Genomic DNA, 24,616 nt, shown 5'->3' on the forward strand with positions numbered 1-24,616 from the left:
TTGACCATTTGTGGAAAATGAAACTAAACGGATACATTAAAAATAACAGAAATAATCATCCAAATGGATTTAGCAGATATTTAAAGAACATTTCATCCTAAAACTAGACAATATACCTTTTTTCTTTGCAACTAAAAGTAACTTCTCCAAACTTACCATATACTCTGTCACTAAACAGGTACCTATACATACCAGAATATTGAAATAATCCCGTGTACCCTATCAAATTATCATGGACTAGTGCTGGTCTTCAATACTTTCTTATTTTTATATATGTTTTTATTATCGATATTTGCTTAATGTGGTATTTTTGAAACACCAGCTTCCTTGATAGTTTGGCACTATGAAATCTACGTTGGGTTTAGCCTAGTAGTAATCCTTCCATTTTGCCTCTATAGTAGCAAGAGTGAGAGCTCCATTCCATTCTTAGGTATATACTACATTTTGAGTGAACATTTTGGCACACTGTGCATTTAATGGTTTTCATCTTTTCTTAAATATATATTATTATTATCTCATCTTACAAATTTGTAGTTTGATAATGACATTTTTAATATCATGGTTTCTGAATGGATCTTTTGATCTCATTTTGTTTATATTTTATCTCCATTTTAAATGGATTTTCCCTTGTGAATATTTTCTGTCTTTAAGTATGTTTGTGTCCTTATGTGATTTTATTATTGTTTATCAATGAAAAAAATGCATTTTATTTACACCAGCAGCCATAGAGGAAGGGGAACACAAGAGTTAGTTAGCTATTTGTATAATATGTGTTACTTATTAAAAAATATCTGAAACAAAGGACAGTGATGAATTTCACACTATCCTCCCCCAAATTTCCCAGCAAACAATAATTCCCAGTAATGGCCTCAGGTCATGTGCTGTTGGGAAATAGTTTATGGAAGAATAAACTCACAAACCACAGAATATTTAAAGAAAATCTTTCTTCCATACACAGATACATAATAGGATTACAGGGAGGTCAATACAATTAATTGAAAAGATGTAAAGATGTATGTTGTTACATGAAAGTGAGGACAAGGAAAGAATTTCAAACCACTGTCAACTCTACAATGGTGAACATTTGTTCCCAAAAAGTGGTTTGTGTGCCAGAACAATAACAGCTGGACTGGACCCACCTTTTATCTACACAGAGTAGGGAGCTATGGTCCTATTGGAAACAATGAAGACAGAAAACCAAAACAATAGCAAAAGGGGGAATTAATATAAGCAATCTGGTTATGCAAACTACCAAAGACATCTTTACGTTCTAACCAGAAATCGCAGGGAAACTAAAGTCATATTTGAGCGCCCTATCTAATGACAAGAGTGAGTGAGCCATGGCCTTTCTCCCTTTCATATTTTTCAAGTACTTTATAGAAACAAGAATCTCAGACTGCTTTATCCATGATTTATGAAAGGGTTTTCTAGGCATCATGTATTAAGAAATCATTTAAAAGTATTTTTAGCTCCTGACAAGGTTTTATTAAAGTTCTCAAACTTCTTGGACTTAGATTCCAAAGTGTAACTAGGCCAACCCTTAGCTGTAAAACTATGACAAGGCAACAATAACAGATATTTTCATGGCCCAAGCACTATAGCACTATACTATTGAGTACAGTGATCCAAATTAATTCAAACAGCTCAAGAGAGAAGGGAGAAAAAAGGTTAGAAAAGTGATGAAGCATCAACACCTTCTTTGCATATGCCAGCATTCATGGTTCTGCTGTAAGTCCTAAGAGGCAATATCCAAGTAGCAAGGGGAGGAAAGGACTAAAGACAAGACGGGAGATAAACTAGCATGGCAGGTGTATATAAGAGAAAAGCTTAGACATGAAAATGTCGTGTAATTTAAAAAAAATATTTTTTCATTATTTTCTCATTCCAATCAAAAGCGACATCCATGAATGATTCTCCTCTAAGGCTTCCATAAAGGAGGTAAAATGAAAACGAACATAAACATTGAAAGTTTGAATATAAAACAAAAGAAAAAGAACTTGTGTACGTTTCAGAGCAGGAGCACTGAAACATGAACTAAATCTTGTCAAGATGAAACCTAGAGTGAGAAGTAGGAACTAGAATTAAGAGCTGCAAGAGATAGGCAGGTGAGCAGTGACAGGAACATGGCCAGGACTGAGAGATAAGGCCAGTCCTTTACAGTGGCACAGAATGAGGTAAGAAAACATTTCAAATAAAGCAGCACCTTTCCTTTCTGCTCACCTCAGTAATCCCGTCCTCTAATAACCCCCATTTACGTACTAAAATAGAAGAGTTTTGGTATGTATGTCACTCACTTCCCATTTACTTTTAACCCTGCCTACTAAGTCAGTAAATCCAAACTTTCTAACTTCCAAGAACAAAAATACAGCCCCAGGTATAAGGAGGTCCTGAGGGCCAAGTGACAAACTGCAAAATGTGAGAGTAGAGAATATGAAGATGTCTCACTCAACATAGCAGAAGTCTGATGGCCCAAGCTAAGAAAGGAAAAGGCAACCATATCAGGTAAACAAGGTGTGCTTCTCATAACATTAAACTCATTTATATTATTCTTTCCTTTATAAAAGAAATACTTTATTTGGGCTTATAATCCAGAATATCAGAGTCAGTGCTGGATGGTATCAGAGCAAAGATACACAGGCAGAGGTTGCTGAAAGATTACATCTCAGACCATAAGCGGAAGGTGGAGAAAACTAGATTGAAATAGCTTCAGTCCTTTGAAACTTCAAAGCCTAACCCTAACAACATACCTCCTGCAACAAGGACATACCACCTAGTGAGACTGCAATTTTTGGGCATTTACATTATTCTTAACTACACTTAGTCAAATCACTTCCCAGCTCAATCATCATTTTAAATGAAGCTGATTTTCCTGCAAAGTGGCAGTACCATCTTCTCTTCCTAATATTGGCTTTCATCATGTGTATAACAGATGATTCTGGATGCATAGGGGATGTTTTTATTCCTATACATCACTCCATATACGTACTACATGTGTACTGACATTTCAGTGAGTTTCATTTGGAGAAAGTATACATGGTTGAGCTTATATATACGGTTTCAAACTCTATTAACATCTTTTAGAAAATATCAAATATCCATTCTTGGTTAATAATTTCTTCTCTCATATGATAAAAAAATAAAATTTTACTCTAATCAAAATAATTCTCTATAATTTTCATACTGAAAGATACAGAAGAATATTAAGATAATGTGGAATATTAAAGCAGCTGAACTGCATGTTCATTAATTAAGAATAACCAGAATCATTGATATATTTTTGGAACATAATATAGTAACAAATAGCAAAGCATTGAATAAATAGTGGCAGAAGACGAGAGTCATTATATAAAATGTACGTTACATTCAGATCCAGTGTTTTCTTTCATGTAGAAAGAATTCAATTTACCTACTCTTCCTCAGTATTTTTCATACTCTCATTGACTCGAATTTCAAAGCTGTATCCTTTAACTAACATGATTGTTAAATTTCAAACCAAGAACAGTGCATGTGTCAATCATTTTCTGCCTTTCCTTATTTGTGTTTAACTCTGTTCCAAAGGCCATGTTGTGTTGAAGTTATGAAGAATTTCTGGCTCATTCGACGAAAATTTTCTGAAAGCATATATTATTCATATTTGTAAAATACTGTTGATATGTTTAATAGTACTGGATATTATAGTTAAAATCATCTGGATTAGGAATTTTTGCATGTATATCATAACACACTAAAATACTAAAGATTAAAAGTAGAAGAGATAGAATTTATTACATGTTTTTACTCTTCTAGGATTTGTAAATTTACAAAATCTGAGCAAATGACTTCTTTCTGTGAAATTCACATTCATGAGCTATTAAATTCTAATCAAACAGTGTGTCAGCACCAATAAACTTGGATTAAATTCTAATTGCAATACAAAATGTTTGTAGTAAGTAAATGGGCAAATAATTTGTCTGAATATACTAAATAAGCATTTAGTATAATCATAGGTTTGCTCTTAATTAAATAAGAACTCCCAGATACATCTTGAAAAAATACAGATGTTAAAGTAAGTATTTTGTTATATAACAGCTAATAATGGTCTGAGTAATGGTTTAAGTCACCAAACAATGAACAGTAAGTAGGAATGTCTAGTGAGTTACAGGTCTTTCAAGCATCTTCAAGGGTCTAAAATAAATTCCTTTATAATTCTCCTAAATCCACTTATCATGAAATATTCCACATCAGAGTAAATAACACCAACATCTTTTCATTTTCTCAAAAAAAAAGTCATTGGGTTTCTTTTCTTCCTACTCACCCCACCCTCATTCTACTACCAAACACAACATTTTCCAACATAGCTCTCTGATATGACTCTTTTTCATTATCACTGACACTACTTCCAGATAGACTTCAAAAACATCCTTAAAATCATTCTCTGTATCATATCATAATTCAAAAGTAACCAGAGTCCCTTACTATATACATTGTGAGTTAAACAAACTTATTTAAAACTATTCAATGATTTCTAAGACATTTTCAGTAAATAAAAATTATATGTCTAATATTGTTTCTATATTCCCATAAGAGACATTGCCTAAGCTTCAGCTTTATTTGGACCTTTCTTCTATCTCTTAATTAATACAAACTACTCTCATATTTACTTTTTGGATATGTCAAGGTCTTTGTCCTCTTATCATCCTTATATTTACTGTTATTTTGCCCAAATTATAGATCAATTATTTTTCATCTAATTTAACTTAAATGTCACTTCCTATGACAATCTCCATGACCTTATTTCTAAAATAGATTCTTCAACTACTTGCATACTATCAACTCCAACACACGGATTTATGCATTCATTTCTTTCTTTTTTCTTGTACTATAATGCAATTTTTATAAAAGAAAGTTCATAATACTTTTTATTCATTCCTAATCTATACACTATTATGGACACTGTACATTAATGGAGACTTCTTATTACATGATTCAGTAAGTTGCATAAATAAACTTTATACTATTCTTCATTTTAATGAATATGCGTCCTGTGTATTGGTTAGACCAACATGTAGTAATTATGTGAGTTCTTCAATTCAATGACCTAGTTGACATTGCCTAAACATTTTAATTTGTCACAGATAGTCTATGTCATATTCAAAACTATACTTTGTTCACTGAACAATTATCTCAGATGGGAATATATTTGACATGAAAGAATGAGATTCCTAAGTTTAATTCACAGCACCCATGTGAAAATGCCAGCTGCCATATGTTTGTGGTCCCATCTCTGAAGAGACAGCGAGATGATGACTCCTAGGCACTTACTTATCAGGGAGTCAAATTTCTTTTGTGAGCTGTTCCAGTGAAAGTTTAAAAACCAAGAGGACCCAGAGCTGTGTTCCCAGAGCTGAACCTGTACCTCAGCTCTCTGTCCCCAGATCCAATGAGGAAATAGATGGACTTCCAGGAGTGCTGACACACTCAAGAGCACAGGAGAGACTTTTTCTTCTCAGAGGTAACTTCCTGGTTCACTCAGAACCCACGAAAAGAGGTGCAGTCTGTTACAGCATACTTTTGTTTCTATCTATTCCATATAGGTCAACCTGATCCACTGTTCTTGGTACACAAGATAATTCAAGAGAGAACAACGGTCCCATTAGTGTTGACACACAGGCTTAGAGAAGATTCAAGCCACTTTCAGAAACAACAAAACCAGCTAACTCCAGATGGTGAGGGGCAAGTATAATTCCCTAAGCAACATAAACTGATGTTACTAGACATCATCAGAAACCAGTTCTCCCACCAAAGCTAGCCCAGTATATCCCTGACACACCAGAAAAGAGATAGAAAAGTTTGTAGTTCAAATCACTGAACATGATGAGGGTAAAGGATTTTAAGTAAGACATAAATAACTCCATCAAAGAAATACAAGACAACAGATGTAAAGAGATAGAAGCCCTCATAGAGGAAACCCAAAAATCCCTTAAAGAATTACAGGACAAGTATAATAGCCTAAGCATCATTAACCAAGGCTACATGACATCATCAGAACCTAGTTCTCACACCAACGCAAGGCTAGTATACCCTCAACACAACAGAAAAGAAAAAAAGAAATGTTTGTACTTCAAATCATTTAACATGATGATGTTAAAGGATTTTAAGAAGGACATGGATAAGTCCATCAAAGAATTACGGGACAACAGATGTAAAGAGAGAGAAGTACTTATAGAGGAAACACAAAACTCCCTTAAAGAATTACAGGAGACCATAACCAAACTAGTGGAGAAATTGAACAACCCATCAGGAAGTAAAGATTTAAACAGAAACAACAACAACAACAAAAACAACAACAACAACAAAAACAACAACAACAAAAACACACAAAGAGAGACACTCTGGATATGGAAAACCTGGGAAAGAGATTAGGAGTCAAGAATGCAAGCATCAAACAACAGAATACAAAAGACAGAAAAGAATCTCAGGGGCAGAAGATACCATAGAAAACATTTACACAATTGTCCAAAAATGCAAAACAAAAAACTCCTAACTCAAAACATCCAGGAAATCATAGACAAAATGAGAAGATAAAACCTAAGGATAATAGGTATAGAAGAGAATGAAACTCCCACTTTGAAGGGTCAGTAAATATCTTCAACAAAATTATAGTAGAAATCTTCCCTAACCTAAAGAAAGAGACAACCTTGCACGTACAAAAAGCAAAAAGAACTCCAAAAAAAATTGGAGCAGAAAAGAAATTTCTCCCATCACATAATAGTTAAAATATAAAGTGCACAAAACAAAGAAAAAATATTAAAAGCAGTAAGGGAAAAAGGTCGAGTAACATAAAAAGGGAGACCAATCAATATTCCACACTTCTTAAAATAGACTGTGAAAGCTAGCAATCCTGGGCATATACCACACAGATCCTAAATGAAAAAAAGTCAGCCCAGGCTCCTCTAAAACCTTTCAACTACCATAGATGTAGATTCCAAGATATGCCATGTCAAGAGCAAATTTACACAATATCTTTCCACAAATCCTGTCCTACAAATGATGATAGATGGAAAATTCCAGTACAAGGCAGGAAACTACACCCAGAAAAAGAAAGAACATAATCTACTTTTAAAAAACACAAAAGAGATAAAGTAGGTAGCCACAGAAACATAATTCGACATTCAACAAGAAAAATAATAGACAAAACCAATCATTTGTCCCTGATATCCTTAAACATCAAAGGACTCAAATACCCATAAAACGACAAACACTAGAAGTCAACTGCCCTGGAATAAAAACACTTTATTCTTCCTCTGTCTGCAATGAAGGGGTCAGAGACATGGCCATCTGATGGAACAAGATCTAGAATTGACCTTGTGACTGAGGAGTGTCTCAAACATTCAGCCTCTGCTGTAGTGTACCTGAAATTGAATCCTTGTGAACAAGAATCCATAGAAGATTCTCACTTTGTTCGTGGCTGACTCAGGTATACCATTCAACTAAGAAAGACCAGAACTTGTTCCTCAAACCTTATTGCATAGCCAATACAACTCTGACCACCAAAAAATCTCCAAGAACAATGGATTGAGGTCCCATGGCCAATGAATAAAAATTCCAGCCTGGATCCAAGGCCACTTATCTAAGATTCTCACCAGAAAGGCCAATATTCCTCACACCCATACCTGTGCGTCTTATAGTAAGTTTAAATAGGGTTTAGATCCAGTGACTTTGACACAAGATTTCAGAATAAATCTCAGATTGCTGTCAAGTCTGTAGTGGAGGCCTTGGATATAAGAATTTTCTTGAGTTCTCTGAAAATGTGGAGGCCTGGAGTGCTGGGACCATTGTCTTCTATATAAGGTAATCAGGGATAGTCCCCTACTTTCAAACTGGGTTAAGACCTTTCTCCTTTCCAAAACATTGGTATTTTTTTCTGCTCAGGATGATTAGGCCTTAGAGTTACTCATTTGACCAAATGATCTCTCAGAACCATCCCTTCTGCTTGGGGCCCATGGGATATTTTACCTCGGACCAAGGAGCATTGATCCCTCTGGTGAAGGTTCATTGAAATCCAAAAGGAGGGAGCAAATCCTGGAATCTCATGCTACTTCCTTGAGTAAAGTCACATGATTTGTTGTGAACTCATCAGTCTGGTGCTCATTTCTTTTTGGTTGAATATAGTTTTTAGGAGGCAATCATGCTTAGGACATCCCCAACTTTTCATGAATCATGGAATCTATATTCAGTCTCTTTCAGATTCAGCTAAAGATGTGTATATGCTAGACTGTGAAGTACCATTAGAAGATGACGCAATGTAGGACCTCTTGAGCTATTGTAAGCAATTTAATTTTTTCTCAAATACTAGGGGAATTTGAATACTCAAAACAATTCTCCTGTCACAGGGACATCAGCAACTCTTCTTTACTCGGGGGTACTCATCCATTCTTTCTTTGATTAAGGAGGTGTCATATGTTATCCCTGAAAGAAAGGTTACTTCATATCATTCTAGTTTGTCCAATGGAGGTTTAGATATTAATTTAGGGTGAGGAAACCCACACTATTTTCTGATATTACAGACTGTGCCACAGATATGTTTCCTAATTTTTCCCAGGTTTCTCCTTCAGTTCAAGGTAAACTCTAGGTTCAATTGGGATGCAATGAAGAGCCCCTGACAAGCATATTCTACAAAGTAAGATTAATATATTCCACTTTCCTTGAATAAGAATATCTAGACATACCCTTAAAGTTGAACGTGGCTTAATACAAATTCTTCTGATAAAAACATAGAGAGAAGCAAATGAAATGAATTCTCATACAGATGTTTATTTTTTTAAGGAAACTTTAAATTAATATCTCCTGACAATGGTTTCTTCCGAGAATCCACCTCTATCCAGAGAATCTCAGTTATATTCTTCTTAGAGGTACTAATGTTTCCTTTCTGACCTGGGTGGCCAGGCATAGATAAATGTTTGAAGGAATGACAGACCATGGGGACATGATGTCCTCAGATATGTCAGTGCATATCTGACCCCTAACCTAAGTTCTGCCTTTAAGGTTTGTCACATAAAATGGAGCAGTTTCATCTTTGTCGTCCATGATTATCCTGCTGCTGAACAGCTTGTGGAAAAGATAAATCCAGAGATTACCACCCAATATGTAAGAGCAAATTCCCTAATTTCTGGTAAGCATGCCTCAGAGTCCCCAGACACATGGTTATTCTGGACTGTGAAAACAGTTGCACTTGACTGCCTTCTTCCAGTACCCAAGGTAATCTTTTGCCTGAAGGATTCTGTGACCTTCTCGCTCTTCCCAGTCCTCCTAAAATGTTCCCTCTGAATAATGGGCCCTTGAATTTCCAATAAAATAGTCATATACCTAACTGATCAGACATATTTTCAAAAGTGACTCCTTCTATAATCCAGGGACTCTACTCCACTCCGGTTTGAAGTCCCAGAGTCGAAGTTTAGAATGAGAATATATAACCCTTGCAAACTGCAATCAGGCAAATCAATAGAAATGTAATAATTTCAACATTTCTGGTTAGATCTTAACAGCTGAACAAACCAGAAGAATTAACCTAGTCAGAAACAATTATCCAAAGCCTTTGGCAGAAGAAATATGTTCCTGTTTTTCTCTCCTGCATTAACAGAAATTATGAATATATAAACCTCTGAATGAGAATTTGAAACTTATGATTACTGCTGGAAACTTTATCCACTGTATAACGTACCAAGGAACTTTTCTGTTGACTGAAATGTGTATGACACCTATATACACTATGCCTGAAGAAGTTTCTCTTCATTTTCAATAGGGCTTTAGAGTTTTCCTCTCTTACATGGGGTTCACTGTACCCAGTGTTAACTTACTACTTCTGATTATATTGTAGAGCATGTCAGTACTCGCCAAAGTACAGCATTGCCCTAGATCCTTTACGGTAAAGGGGTTAAAACCTGTTTGAAGACTTACATGGCCCTTTTATATTCCTATTCCCATCAAGTGGTGTTGTCTTTTCTCCTTAAAGGGCTGCCAGACCAAGGGAGTGTTATACCTCGCATCCTACATGAACGATCATCTAACATTCCCTGTCTTTCCAGTAGGATTGTGGGTCAATTGTCTACTTCAATCAACTTAGTCGATTTTAGACCCTCAGCTTCTGCAAATGGGGGCTTGGGAAATCAAATTCTAATGACAGGGCTCTAAAAATTATTCCCAGTGCACATCAATTGTCTCAGACCTCCTCCCTGTGCACTATGGGAATTTTGGAGTACCTGTGGAACTAAAGAATCACTAGAGCTGCACTTTGTCCTATGCCACACAACACAGCTATTAAGAAATTTTGCTTAAATCTAATCACTTTATTCAAGGTATTCATACCACACTATCCAAACAATGGTATCTTATATTTCTCTGCTTCTAAATCCTAGTTCAGAAGACACAAACCTAAATTGACTCTTATACTATGTGCCTTAAAGTAGGTCATCAATATATACACCATTCCTATATTTTATCCACATATGTGTGTAGCTGAACACATCCATAAAGAAACATCACTGCTTCCTGAACCACATATACTGTTGTTGTGACCATTGCCTGGACTAAAAGATATATAGGGTATACTTATAGGGAACATACTTAGAAGTTACTGAGACAGAGGCAGAACATTTCTCCAAGACCCAGTGTAGCCGATAACCTTCCCCTGCTGACCATGGGTGAAGTGGATACTTCTTTTCTTCAAAATATGACTAGGGACCTCCACATTGTGAACCAATACATTCAGGATTTCACTTTTGCTAAAGATCTTCTCAGAACTTTCCATTCTGTGAATCTCTTCTCAGAACTCTCCTGTTCTGATATACGTCCTAGATTCATTCCTCTTTGAAGAGGCCCTGAGAACTACCCTGAATGATGATGTGACTCCTTCCCCATCAGTGTGGCCTTGGATCTTGCCCACCTCTTGATGGAGTACACTGCCTTTGACCAAAGGAAACTCACACATTCCTTTATTCAAAAGGTGACATGAGACATGCTTTTTCAAAAAATAGTATGCCATAACTTGTATTCTAAAGCAGTCCCTCACAAATTTGAATTACCTCACATGGATATACTCTAAATAATAGAAATTCAAGGCTTTTACCTATTACCATGGTGGATAGGGAAATATGTTCTCCCACTTGGGTTTGAGGTCCCAGGTCCTATATATAGAATCATTGATTGATTCCCATGGGAATCAATCCAATCACTAGAAATCAATAGCACCCTTTGTTGCTGCCCATATATGGACATATTAAGAAAAACTGAATGAGCAACATATCCAGAGACAGTCATGCAGACTGTTTAAAAAAGGCTTGGGATGTTACCTGAGCTTCCCCAGATTAAATACAAAATGTAAAATCTCTACCAACTAAAGAAGTGTAGAAATTGAAGGGCATTGTTGGGGAAAATCCTTCGCCAAATCAGGTTACAATGACATCCATGTTTCACAGGATGTTGTATGCTACCAACCCCTACTCCAAGGGTTTTCTAACACATACCATTGCACAATCAGATCTCAAAGGTTTCTCTTTTTTAAAGGCGTCGAGATCTTCCTTTTTCCCTCAATTACCTAAGTCATTGAAAAGAATGTCAGACCTCCCTCCTACAACTGAGCCTACTCTACACATTCCCTGTTTGCCTTATGTCCTCTCAAGTACTCATATAAAGGAAAGACCCCCAAACTTTGATTATTTGAAAGTGGGCTCTAATCACTTCACTTTTGTCTAAAGAGGCCCCATGATCTCATGGCATACCTCTGTAGAAGCCAGAATCAGATTCAATAACATCCAGTTAAAGGTAGTACAAAATGGGACCTTCAACTTCAAAAACTATAGGCAGCCAGTTCCTGGCCAAGTGTGTATATGCAATGGAATGATGCTCACAGAGATATCTCAGGTTTGGCCCTGTGGGAAAATCTCATGGATTCCATCTATACTTCTGAGGAGTTTCAGTTGTAGCCTCTAGCTCTGGAAGGCCCAAGAGCATCACTTAATTACAAGGACATCTTAAACCTGATTTAGACTCATTTTACTTAAGTGCCAATCTTGACCAAGATTGCCAGGCAATCGTAATTGCAATTTCCCAGTGGGAAGTCATAAAATACTTGGTGTAGGTCAGAGGGCAGACTATAGAAAGCTAAAATTAACATATATGCAATCTTAATACAGATGGTTGTCAGAAATGCAATTTTCCCATCTCTCATTTATGGATGTGTACACATGTACACTTAAACATATATGCATCTTATATACATATATACAGCATATATATATATATGTATATATGTATACATATATACATCATATATATATGCATCATATGCATACATATATACATCATATATATATATGCATCATATGCATACATATATACATCATATATGATATATATACATTTATACATCATACACACACACATATATATATATATATATATATATATATATATATATTATATATATATATATTGATGGAGCATCAGAGTTTACACAATCACTTACCCTGATGGAAGAGCATGCTGACTAATGGAAGCCGGAAAGAATAATTGGAAGAAAATTATGCAATACTATACTGTTTTCCCACCACCAAAGGTGAGCTAGAATTTTCCCTTCTTCACAGTTAGGTGACTGGATCTTGGTAATTGGTTAAAAATGGCCAGGCACTTTCTTGTTAAGCTAAGCAGTTCAGGATGACCCCATAAGTTGCAGTTATGAACACAGGTTACTCAAACTGCACCTATTTACTAGCCATCTCAACACCATTCCCTTTAGATGAAGGGGAATCAGCACTGCACTTTGATTGGTGGCCTTCAGGTCTTTATTCTTTGACAAATAATACCTTACACCATCCCCTTCTTCCCAAGATCAGTTATAAGAATGACTGGAATTTACTATTGAGATCTCAGAATTTTTTTTTTTGCCCAAGAAACCAAGATTAAAGAGTCCTTAGAGCATACTCAATCTTCTAATAGGGAGCTTTAGATCAAATATAACCCTCTAATAGGGAGCTTTAGATCATGTCCATCTAATTATGGCCGCTAAGAAAATACAGGTGTGACCGTAGGTACTTCACTTAATTATGATCTATGTTGGTAAATCGTGAAACTTTCATTATTTGTCCTATATACCATCCTTCATGCTTATAGCCATGTCATTGATGATTAGCTTCAAGAGGACTTAGAGATTGAAAATCATGACTGCTGAATAATACTAATGCTTGGATCCCTGACAGGCGTACCATGGTGTAACTGAAGATGCGATATGTGAAGTAGCCCTAGCATTCCTGCTCAAGGTAGGCTTGAACACTCCATTATCCTTAAATAGGTTTGTCACTTTAAGCAGATTCTACATCTTCTTTAATATTCCACTCTTAAAAGTCATTACTTTAGATCACCAATTTCTGTCCACTATATGTCAAATGTACATTCTGTATATAAGAGTGTCCGCTATCTGTCTTATAAGACTGACAATTCCTGAGATCATCTCTGGCACCAAGGTCTCAAACTCCACTTCCAGTCAAAAAGGTCCTCAGCAGCTAACCTATTTGACAAAGAATGATTCTGAACCATGCTACTTTTGATGAAAGATGGCACAAAATTAACACTTAACTGTGTCTCACATTCAAAACTTCCTCTAGGAGGGACATCAGAATGATACCTTTTGCTCCAGTTGTTCTCAAATTCACATCTTCTGTCCATGGGGTCTGTAATGTCACCGTTTCATAGAAGAACTTCAGTGTCTCTCCTTTTCCCTATGGGAGCATCAACACTCCACATCTACTCACAAGTATTTCACATTTTTTCTCTGTATATTGGGCAACAACACTTTCACCAAAGGCCCACATTGGCCTGAAATATCTTCTTTTGCCCACGGGGTACTCATGTCTGCACTCTCCTGTGGCCATCAATAGCACTGCTTCTCTTGATTTTGTGAGCCTGCTATATCCGAACTGTTTAGGATTACATAGAAACTTCTTTTTGCTACATGTATTCTGAGACATTCCTCCATGGAAGAAATGGGTGTTGATCTTTTCTTGTCTGACAAAAGGCTTCAAAGCCCAAAGACAACTGCTGGAATGAAATGCAACCTATAGGACTGATGAAAGAATTGCTACCTGGACTTTCAAATGGCATGAAAATATATGGACATTCTAATACTGAAAAAGAATAGGAAGCTGATCAAGCAATACTGGATCTTCCTCTGCTCCATGAGGTACTTACACTTTCTCCAGAATGAAATGTTTTTTCTTATAATTTTAGAAGTAGCCAGAGATTTTAAACTTCTAACAAACAGGTATACAATATCTCCTTTGCACATTTTCTCAGAAATCCCGGTGATGTTCACGGTGAAATAACAACTTTTTCCCATGAAGTCTGGCATATTACATTTTTGATGACTGACACAACAGTCCTACTTCTGTGCAAGTTCCCTACCTCCACCATCTTACCGAGTAAGATTTAGACTTATACAATTAAGAGGACTCCAGAAGGCCAAAGAATTACCACACATTCCCCATATGCCAAATCCATTTCCTCTCTAAAATTTCTAATTTTATTGTCCTGAGAAACACTGTTCTGACCGAAGACATCTCAGAGAAATCTGGACTGTGTTCTCAAACAAGAGTCTAAAAGCAAGCACAAATCAGACTACTATCTTCATTGTGTTCCCTTACACAGAGGTGTCCTTTCAGATGCAGAGGAATGTGTAGATGGACATATATTTGAATAAGACACTGAACCTAAGACTACTGAATTAGAGCCTCTTACAAGACTTCTAAGACTGTTGACTGCCTACCATGGATATTCAGGTGTGTATTCTTTACTGTGATTTTCAGTTTGGAGTTGCTGAAGTAGTGTGTGGCTGGAATGTTCTATAATTTGCAAGGTATCAATCAGCCTTCAACTTCTGCTCAATAGTGCTCCAGACATAAGAGGAAGAGAAGCTATGCACATTCCATACAATCCAGGAGAGATCCTATTTCACCCTTCTACTTTGGACCATCATTGATCTATCACCTGTTCCTGGAGGGACAGCAACAATTCCTCTTCTGCACGCAGTGAAATTAGATATGCCTCCACCTATTCAAAGTTATCTGAGTATCCTCTTTTCATTTATTGGATTTTTTAATTTAAATTTCAAATATACCCTTTCCTGGTTTCCTGTTCATAAGACATCTATCTGCTTTCCCTCCCCTTCTTCAATAATGGTGTTCCCATCCACATCATCCACCCGTCTAGTCTTTCTGACCTTCCTTAAACTAGGAGTCCACATTTGGAAGGACTAACAGCTTTTCCTGCCCTTTGTGCCCAAAAAGGCCATCGTGTGCTAAATATACATCTACAGCCATGAGTCAATCCATGTATATACTTTGGGTGATGCTTTACTCCCTGGGACCTTTTGTTGTTGGGCATTGTTTTCTATGAGGTTGCAAGCCCCTTCAGGTCTTTCAATCACTTCTGTAATTCCTACAACAGGTGTTCCATTGTCAGATTAATGTTTGGTGCTAGCAGTCAACTATGAATTTGACCTGTTCTGGCTGTGTCTCTCAGGAGACATCTATATCCAGTTCCAGTCAGCATGCACTTCTTAGCTTCATCAATCTTTTATACTTTTGGTGACTGTATATATGTACATGGGCCACATGAATTCCTTCAGTCTCTGTTTCTACCTTTGCCTCCAAATACCTGCCTGTGAATGTTTTTTGTTCCCCCTTTTATGAAGGAGTGAAGCTTTCACACTTTGATCATTCTTCTTGAACATTATGTGGTCTGTGGATTATATCTTGCCGTATTCGAACTTTTGGGCTAATATCCACATATCAGAGAGTGCATACTATGTGTCCTTTTCTGTGATTGGGTTACCTCACTCAGAGTGATGCTTTCTAGGTCAATCCATTTGCCTATGAGTTTCATGAATTCATTGTTTTTAATGCGGAGTAGTAGAACATTGTACAGATGTATCACATATTATGTATCCATTCATCAGTTGAAGAGCATCTGGATTATTTCCAGTTTCTGGCTATTATAAATAATACTGCTAAAAGCATGGTGGAGCATGTGTCTTTGTTGTATGTTTCACCATGTTTTGGTGTATGCAGAGTACAGGTACAGGGTCCTCAGTTAGGGCATTATCCAATGTTCTCAGGAAACTTCAGAATGATATCCAGAGTTATCGTACAGGTTTGCAATCCCTCCAACAATGGAGCAGTGTTCCTCTTTCCCATAACCTCACCACCATCTGTTGGCAACTGAGTTTTTGATCTTAGCCATTCTGACTGGTGTCAGGTGGAACCTCAGTACTATTTTTATATTAATTTCCTTGATGACTAAGGATGTTGAGCATTTCTTTACACAGTTATCAGCTATTTGTTATTCCTTAGTTGAGAATACTCTGTTTAGCTCTGTACCCCATTCTTCATAGGATTATTTGGCTCTCTGGTGTCTAACTTCTTGAGTTCTTTGTATATTTTGGATATTAGATCTGTATCAGGTGTAGGATTGATAAAGATCTTTTTCCAATCATTTGGTTTCTGTTTTGTGCTAATAACAGTGTCCTTTCACTTACAGAAGCTTTGCAGTTTTATGAAGTCTCATTTCTGATTCTTGATCTTACAGTACAGACCAATGGTGTTTGATTCAGGAAATTGTTCCCAGTACCCATGTGATCAAGACTCTGCTCTACTTTTTCTTCTATTAGTTTCAGTTTTTTGGGTTTGATGTAGTGGTCTTTGATCCACTCAGACTTAAGCTTTGTGTAGGGCATTAAAAATGAATCGATTTGCATACTTCTACATGCTGCCCTCCACTTGTTGAAAATCCTATATTTTTTTCATTGGATGGTTTTAGCCTCTTTGTCAAATATCAATTGACCATTGATGTGTTGTTTGTTTTGGGGTCTTCAATTCTATTCAACTTATGAACATTCCTGTATCTGTACAAATACAACTGTTTTTTGTCGTTGTTCTTTGTTTTTTTAATCACTATTGCCCAGTAATACTGATTGAGGTAAGGAATGGTGATTGCCCCAGAAGGTCTTTTATTGTTGAGTAAAGCATATGTATGTTGTGCCATCACTTGTATTAAATTCTAAAAAGTCTTTAATCTTTCTTTTTTTCTTGCTTGACCAGTTATCTTTGAGTAGAGCACTGTTCAACTTACAGGTATGTGTGGGCTCGCTTATGTTTTTGTGGATATTGAAGACGAGCCTTAATCTGTCATGGTTTGATAGGATGCATGGTCTTATGTCAGTCTTCTTGGATCTGTTGAGACCTGTTTTGTGACTTGTTATATGATCAATTTTGGAGAAAATACTATGAGATGCTGGGAAGAAGGCATATTCTTTCATTTTAGGATGAAATATTCTATAAATATCTGTAATGTCCATTTTGTTCACAACTTCTGTTAGTTTGTATAGGTCTTTGTTTAATTTCTGTTTCCATGATCTGTCCATTGATGAGAATGTTGTGTTGAAATCTCCCACTATTACTATGTGAGGAGCAGTAGGTGGTTTGAGCTTTAGTAAGGTATCTTTTAGGAATGCAGGTGCCCATGTATTTGGAGCGTACATATTTAGGATTGAGAGTTCCTATTGGTGGGTTAATCTTTTGAAAAATATGAAATTTCCTTCCTCACCTGTTTGGAAAACTTTCAGTTGATAGTCAATTATATTCCATAGTAGAATTTCAAATCCAGCTTCCTTTTATCAGAACATTTGTTTCAAAATTTGTTTTCTATCCTAATACTCTCAGGTAGTGTCTATGTTTGTCTCTGAGTTGTTTTTTTTACGTGCAACAAAATGTAGGGTCCCCTATATGTATCCATTCAGTTAGTCTATGTCTTTCAATTGGGGAATTGACTCCATTGTTATTAAAAGATATTAAGGAACAGTGATTGTTGCTTCTGTCATTTTTGTTGTTAGAGGTAGAATCATGTTTGTGTGTCTCTTTTCTTTTGGTTTCATTGAAAGATTAGTTTGTTGCTTTTTCTAGGGTGTAGTTTCCCTCCTTGTGTTGGAGTTTTCTACCTATTATACTTCATAGGGCTGGATTTGTAGAAAGGTACTGTATAAATTTGGTTCTGTCATGGAATATCTTCATTATTCCATATGTGTTAATTGAGAATTTTCCTGGCTATAGTAGACTGGAGTGGCATTTGTGTTCTTTTATGATCTAGATCCTTTCGAGGATCTTTTGACTTTCATAGTATCTGGTGAGAAACCTTGTGTAATTCTCATAGGTCTGACTTTATATATCACTTGACCTATTTCCCTTATTGTCTTTAAACTTCTTTCTTTATTTTGTGCATTTGGTGTTTTGACTATCATGGGATGTGAGGAATTTCTTTTCTGGTAAAATCTATTTAGAGCACTGTAGGCTTCTTGCATGTTTTTGGGCATCTCTGTCTTTAGGGTGGGGGAGATTTCTTCAATATTTTTTGAATATATTTACTGGCCTTTTAAGTTGGGAGTCTTCACTATCTTTTATACCTATTATTCTTACATTCTATCTTCTCATTGTGTCTTTGAGTCCAAACAGCAGGTATCTTGGAGCAGAAAAGTTGGTCTTACCTCTGCTTTCAAGTGTGTATGCACTCTTACCAACTTGTTTTCAGCTCTCAGCACAGCCAGACAACAATAATGTCCTTCATCTGACTTCTCCTAGATCACTGTGCCCAAGGTGCACAGATGGCATTAGGTGATTTCCTCTTTATTCAAGAATGTAGGCAGAAAGTGTTTGTCGCCTCTGGATTCTCAGGAGTTTCTGCATCTTGAAGATCCAGCTCTCTTCTCCATGGGATGCGGTTGCAGGGAGTTGTGGTACTGGTTTTGTTCAGTTCTAGGCACTGGAAGTAACCATCAAGTTACTGCTACGGACTTCTCCTATGTACCCTGAGTGTTTTTTTTTTTTTTTGACAAAAATGGCTTTTAGACTGTTTCCTATCTCTAATTAGACCCCAAATATTTGTCTTCTCATCAAAGGATCCCAACCCTGCCTATTCTCATAAAACTCCACTGACCTCCACAATCCAAAATGCTTTCAGACCTTCTACATATTATCTTGTGGAGGTGCTCTTACTTAGTCAATTAAATTGGGCCTCCATTCCTTCTGTTGTGACCAAAGGAATTTCTATTTATACCTCTGAATATTTTCAATGTCCCTCTGATTTCATTTTTCCTAAGCAGTATTCAAATGTGCCTTTCTTACCAAGGAGGAAGTCGTATTGTCCTCCTCTAATACAGTAAACTTTACACACACACACACAGACACACACACACACACACACACACACACACACACACACCTCTAAATTTTAGGACCTATAATATTTCGATCCTCCAGAAGGAGCCTCTAGATCACCCAGGATCAGCAAGTACAGCCCAGAGCAGAAACTCACTATCTCAAGGAAGAAAACAAGATGATAAGTTCTCCAACATTCATACCTAGACCTAGCAGGGGAAGATATGGTTAAGTAGGTGAACCAACATGTGACTGTCCCGCATATATTTTATGAACGCTCAGACTGCAACCTGACTGTGTAGCACATTCACTAGAGTGGGAAGATGCTCTAGGCTCTGATGATGATCTAGTGACTGAAAAGGCAGTCATTGGAATGTGTTCCACTGCATGAGGTAGGCTTGGTCTTTGATCTCTTGTCCAGGAAAGAGTATGCAAATTTAAACTCTACCCAACCTAATATGGTGGTTCCCTCTACAAAGGTCTTTAGATTTCCAATATCAAACCAAGATAACCTCACATATTTCCCCTCTGACACTCGGATTCTTGTATAATTTTAATGGCTCTTCAGGTCTCATTTCTTCCCAATGCTCCTTGCCCTTTCGTTTCTCCAGTAATCAATCTCTGACTAGTAAGGCCTATTAGTTCAAATCCAGCTATTCATTCCCTCCCTTCCAAATCCCTTGTTGCAATGTCTGTGTTACAGGAAATGTCTAGAGAAATATGGATTTTTGGGAGCCCTGGGTCAGGTCTGAGCTGCTCACATTGGCCCTTCAGGGAGACTTGGTGATTATCAGGACCATTAGCAACTTAGTGGGTGGGAAATGCCCCATTATTTCCATTTTAAATGTCTAACTAGTCCTGGTGGGAGGCAGATGCTTATCACTTTAGAAAAGCCTTCAGTCTCCTTGATTCCTGTCCACATCCCAGTGCCAAACCTAGAGGACTCTTGTATTTGGTGAGGATTGTCCTGGTGTGCTCTGGGATTTCTGTATTTGCTGGAGGAATCTGGGTGTTGGTGTGACTCAGACAGCACAGGGCTCCTGGCTTCTCTGGATTTCCATAAGAGTACTCAATTCCTTCTGCAGACTTGTTTGACATGTTGTCGGTACTGCTATTGGCTTTCCCATTAGGGGCTGATTACTACTCTGACTCATTACCATTTTACTGGAGTCTGGCCTCCAAGGTTTGCCCTTCAGACTCTTTGTCTTTACTTCATGGAGGGAGCATAGAGAAGGTCTTAGCATAAAGATGCTGTGCTTCTGAGTCTAGACAGAATGTGAACTTGGGACAACTGCAGCTTTGTCTGATGTTTGATGTCTGGAATTGCCTTCCCTGAGATTTTGTCCTCCCCCCATCCCTACTACTTCCTTTCTTTGCCCTCCCTTCCTGTCCTCCATCCGTCCCCACATCTTTTCCATGGTGAAGACCATAGCTTCATAACATCTTATTATTAGACATAACAGAGGCAAAGATTTTGGACCTTGTAGTCACATGACTTCACACAGGAGACAAAGATACTCAACATTCCAGGCTGAAGAGGTTGGTCACTGCTTCCCTCTGGTGCACCCCCTCCTTTTCTTGGATAGTTTGAATGTGAAATTCTCCTCAGAGACTGTAAACGCAGAAACACAGCTCTCACCTTAAGGGACTAAGGGTGATATATTCTGGAGCCATGTAGAGTGATCTTGTCCAGGAACACAAATTTAGTCACCCCTTATTCCAGTGTGGACACAGTTTCACGAAGTTTCATAGTTTTACAGAACAAAGAAAGTTATAATGCAAGGGAAATGCAAAATATGTTGGTGGGCACAGAAGCATGGCAGTTAAAGCAAATTGGGGGGATCTTTCATATGTCCCCACGATGCTATCTGATGACATTCTTACCTTTGTTGTGGTGGTTTCTAGGGGTTTATTAAGTTAATAGATCCCAAATAGTTTTTTTTTTTAAATCTATGACATACATTAGTTTTGAAAAACAGGTAGGCAAAGAGTTCTGGGGGCTACAACTGATCAGGTAACTAGTATCTAGATCAGCAACATCTCCTCACCACTGCAGTTCTAACCAGCCAGTCAGCTTTCGCAGACAGCTTCTTCCTAGAAGTTCTCATTTAAAGGACACACATGTTTAAACGGTTAGACCTCAGTTGTGGGCAACATTTTGCAAAGGGATTGTGGAACATCTTTGACTCGGGGACAAGCTGGCAGCCATAGAGCCACAGAGGCAGAATGCGAGGTACATGGCCTGCCTGTCCCTGACTCCAGCCTGCTTCTCTATATCGTGGGAGCTTGGTGTACAGTGGCAGCCTCTTTTTTCTTCTGTCAGGTACTTTGTTACAATAGTAAGGGAACTGATTAGCGCAATTAATAGCAGTTCAACTAACTAGAAGCAGTCTTGAGAGCCAATGGTATCGTTCTGGCTTTGTGCTGGAAGAAGAGTTTGTGAAGATCCTGTTGTCTCATTCCAGAATGATGAGTTGACATCTTTACATGCAAATGTCTGTGTATGTCATTGATTGGAAGGCAGGGACTTACCCATTGTAGCCGAGTGAAGCTGATCCCATATGGACTAGTGTTGGATACTGCTCCATTGCTGTTGACTTCTGAGACCATGAGAATAATGGGAAGCAGAGGAGGTCATTATATCACAAAAGAAGCAGGGATGGACGATTTGTCCACAAGCAAAGGGTGGTGGCATCCTGCAGAAACAAGGGGAGTGGCAAGGAGCACGCTCTCTCTCTCTCTGTCTCTCTCTGTCTCTCTCTGTCTCTCTCTGTCTCTCTCTGTCTGTCTGTCTGTCTGTCTCTCTCTCTGTGTGTGTGTGTGTGTGTGTGTGTGTTTGTGTGTGTGTGTGTGTGTGTGTGTTTGTGTGTTTGTTTATGTGTGCAGGTGCCCTAATGACACTTTGGCTCTAGACACTCACCTCCAGAATACTGAGAGAATGAGCATCTGTTGTGATATCCTCCATGTATGGTCATGTGTTGTAGCTAATTTATGGCTCTCTCACTGAATCCCTTGCTGCTATCAAATTGGCCCAAGCCCAGTGAAATGTCCACACAGAAGAGGAGATGCTTTCCCTGAGATAACCTCTGTAGATCCTGTCATAGTTCTCAGTTTTCTGGGTTGAGTGGTTGTATATCCCAGGTCCCATTTGTATTCAGGACACTGTTCTTAAGCTATTCTTGATATGATGAGCAGCCAATTCTTAGTGGGATGTCTGCTGCTGGAGCTATTGCCTTAGATTTTCCTGGGAGAGTGGCACTGAATGTGTGGGACTATTCCTCTCTTAGTGCTAGACACAAGGTAAATCCACTCAGCCGCAGGACTGCTCAGTGGGGTCTCCTTCCTTCCCATCTGTTTATCATAATCTGAGAATTTAGGATGGGTCTTTATGTGCAGAGCTGTGAGTACTGTTCTCTGCCAGGCGAGCCTCTCTTCTCTTCACTTCCCCAAGCTTCATGTCTCATTCATGTCAGCATAGAAGAGACATGGCTGATGGTGTAGGAAGTCCTTCTTAACTCACCTGGGAGCTTGTCAGAGCTGCTTAGAGGGGCAGAACTTGTGGAATTCTCCCTGCAAAGGCAGGTCCACCCTGTGGAGAAGGGAGGGGGCAACAGCCTGCGAGGTAGAACTGAGCCCGGCTTGCTGCAGGCTCCCTTGTGTTTCCGATGCATCTTCATTACACAGTTTTGTTTGCTCAACTCAGTTTTTGGTAGGATCACTCTGGGTTTACTTGTGGTTTCAAATTTTGAGCTAATGCTAAAGTAAAGGGGTGAAGCTGGGAGATGTAGTTTCCTCTGTTCGAGTAAATCACAACTTTGTAAGTGGCGGGCAAGGTTGTTGCAAGTTTAGCTATTTTCCTCTCTGGGTTTCTTGTATCTTCTTCTTGCGTCCGGGGAGTTGGGCAGCGATCCTGGCTGTTTCAACTGCACACCTTAGGTCTTAGGATGTGCTGCTGGGGAAACAACAGTCATTCTCTACAGCACTCCCCCCCCCTTAGCACGGGACCTTGGTAGACATTCGGTGTCTACCAAGACAGCACTAGCAAGAACATTCTTTGCTCTGGCTTTAGTTACATTGACTGAATGAATATTATTTCGGGACCTCTGTTTTATTTATTAATGGGTTGTGGTGGGAATCCATTGGAATTGAAGCATTCCTTTCTGGAGGGAAGAAAGAAGCTCAGAAGATTCAGGAAGCTTAAGAAACCTATAAGGCTTAGGAATATCGAAAGTTATGATGCTCAGGTCCTGTTCCAAAGAGCAATAAGATGAGAATAATTGCCCCGGGGGTTGGGGGCAGCCATAATGAAGGGGGCTTCTTGGGTGGAGCTGCCTGCTAGTTGGGCTGAAAGCTACAGGATGTAGCTATTTTGAGTGTCTCCCATGCTGGAGTGGGTTTTCCACTGATAGAGTTGTCTGAGCCACTCGTCTGCTCCTGAATAGCCATGATAAGGTAGACCTGGATGGAATTGTTTCTAGTTGGAGGACTACATGAGGTGAACACACATTGTTAAGGTCTACCCAGGATAAGTCACATAACATAAGCTGCTAGACATTCATGTAGGTTAAAAAGTAGCAGAAGTCACCCTATGTTAACATAACCAGAACTAGGTAGCTAAGGGAAGAAAGCTAATGCAGGGTATTGGGCACAGGTTCTAGAGGACCCAGGGGAGGAAGGATGTTTGTCATCCATGCCCCTCATCCCTGCACCTCTGTGCTGGTCCAGATACCACCAGGCAAGAAGCCTTTGTACAATCCACATCTACACTGGTTTACCAGCCAGATCCAATACTTCAAGAACCTACAGCACCTCAATGACCTCACTGGCTGAAGGGAGGACCCAGCCAGTACAGAAGCTGCTTAAAGTTAAAGGAGATCTATCACTCGTGTAGGGCAAGGAAATTTACAATATCCAGGAACCTTGCATGAGAGTTCAGGCCTCCTGGGATCCAGAATTCTTGCTTCAGAGCTCAGCAAAGCTCAGGGCAAATGTAGTCATTGGTTGGAACTGCCTTCCTTGCTAACTGAGGTGCCGTTCTTTTATGTTCTGCCACAACAAAATTAACGCTTAATTACAGTGGCATGTTTTTCATCTTGTGATACACAGTGCTGATCCACGAAGGCATAGGGAAAACATAAACATCTGTTTTCACCTCTCTGCTGGAATAGGATGCTTGTTTTCTGCGGAAAAGTTGTGAGTTCCCCTGTAATACAGGTCATGTTCTGAAATGGAAGGAGGAGGACTCCAATCTGTTCTGTAGTAGTTGCATTCAAATACAGTGCTGTCTATTTTTCTTATCTGTCTGTCTGCCTGGCTGTCTATATTTTCTATCTAATCTATCATTTGTCTATCATGTATCATCTATTTATCTATCCTTCCAT

The sequence above is a fragment of the Rattus norvegicus genome, chromosome Y (genome assembly GCF_036323735.1).
Source record: "Rattus norvegicus strain BN/NHsdMcwi chromosome Y, GRCr8, whole genome shotgun sequence".
Classification (NCBI taxonomy): domain Eukaryota; kingdom Metazoa; phylum Chordata; class Mammalia; order Rodentia; family Muridae; genus Rattus; species Rattus norvegicus.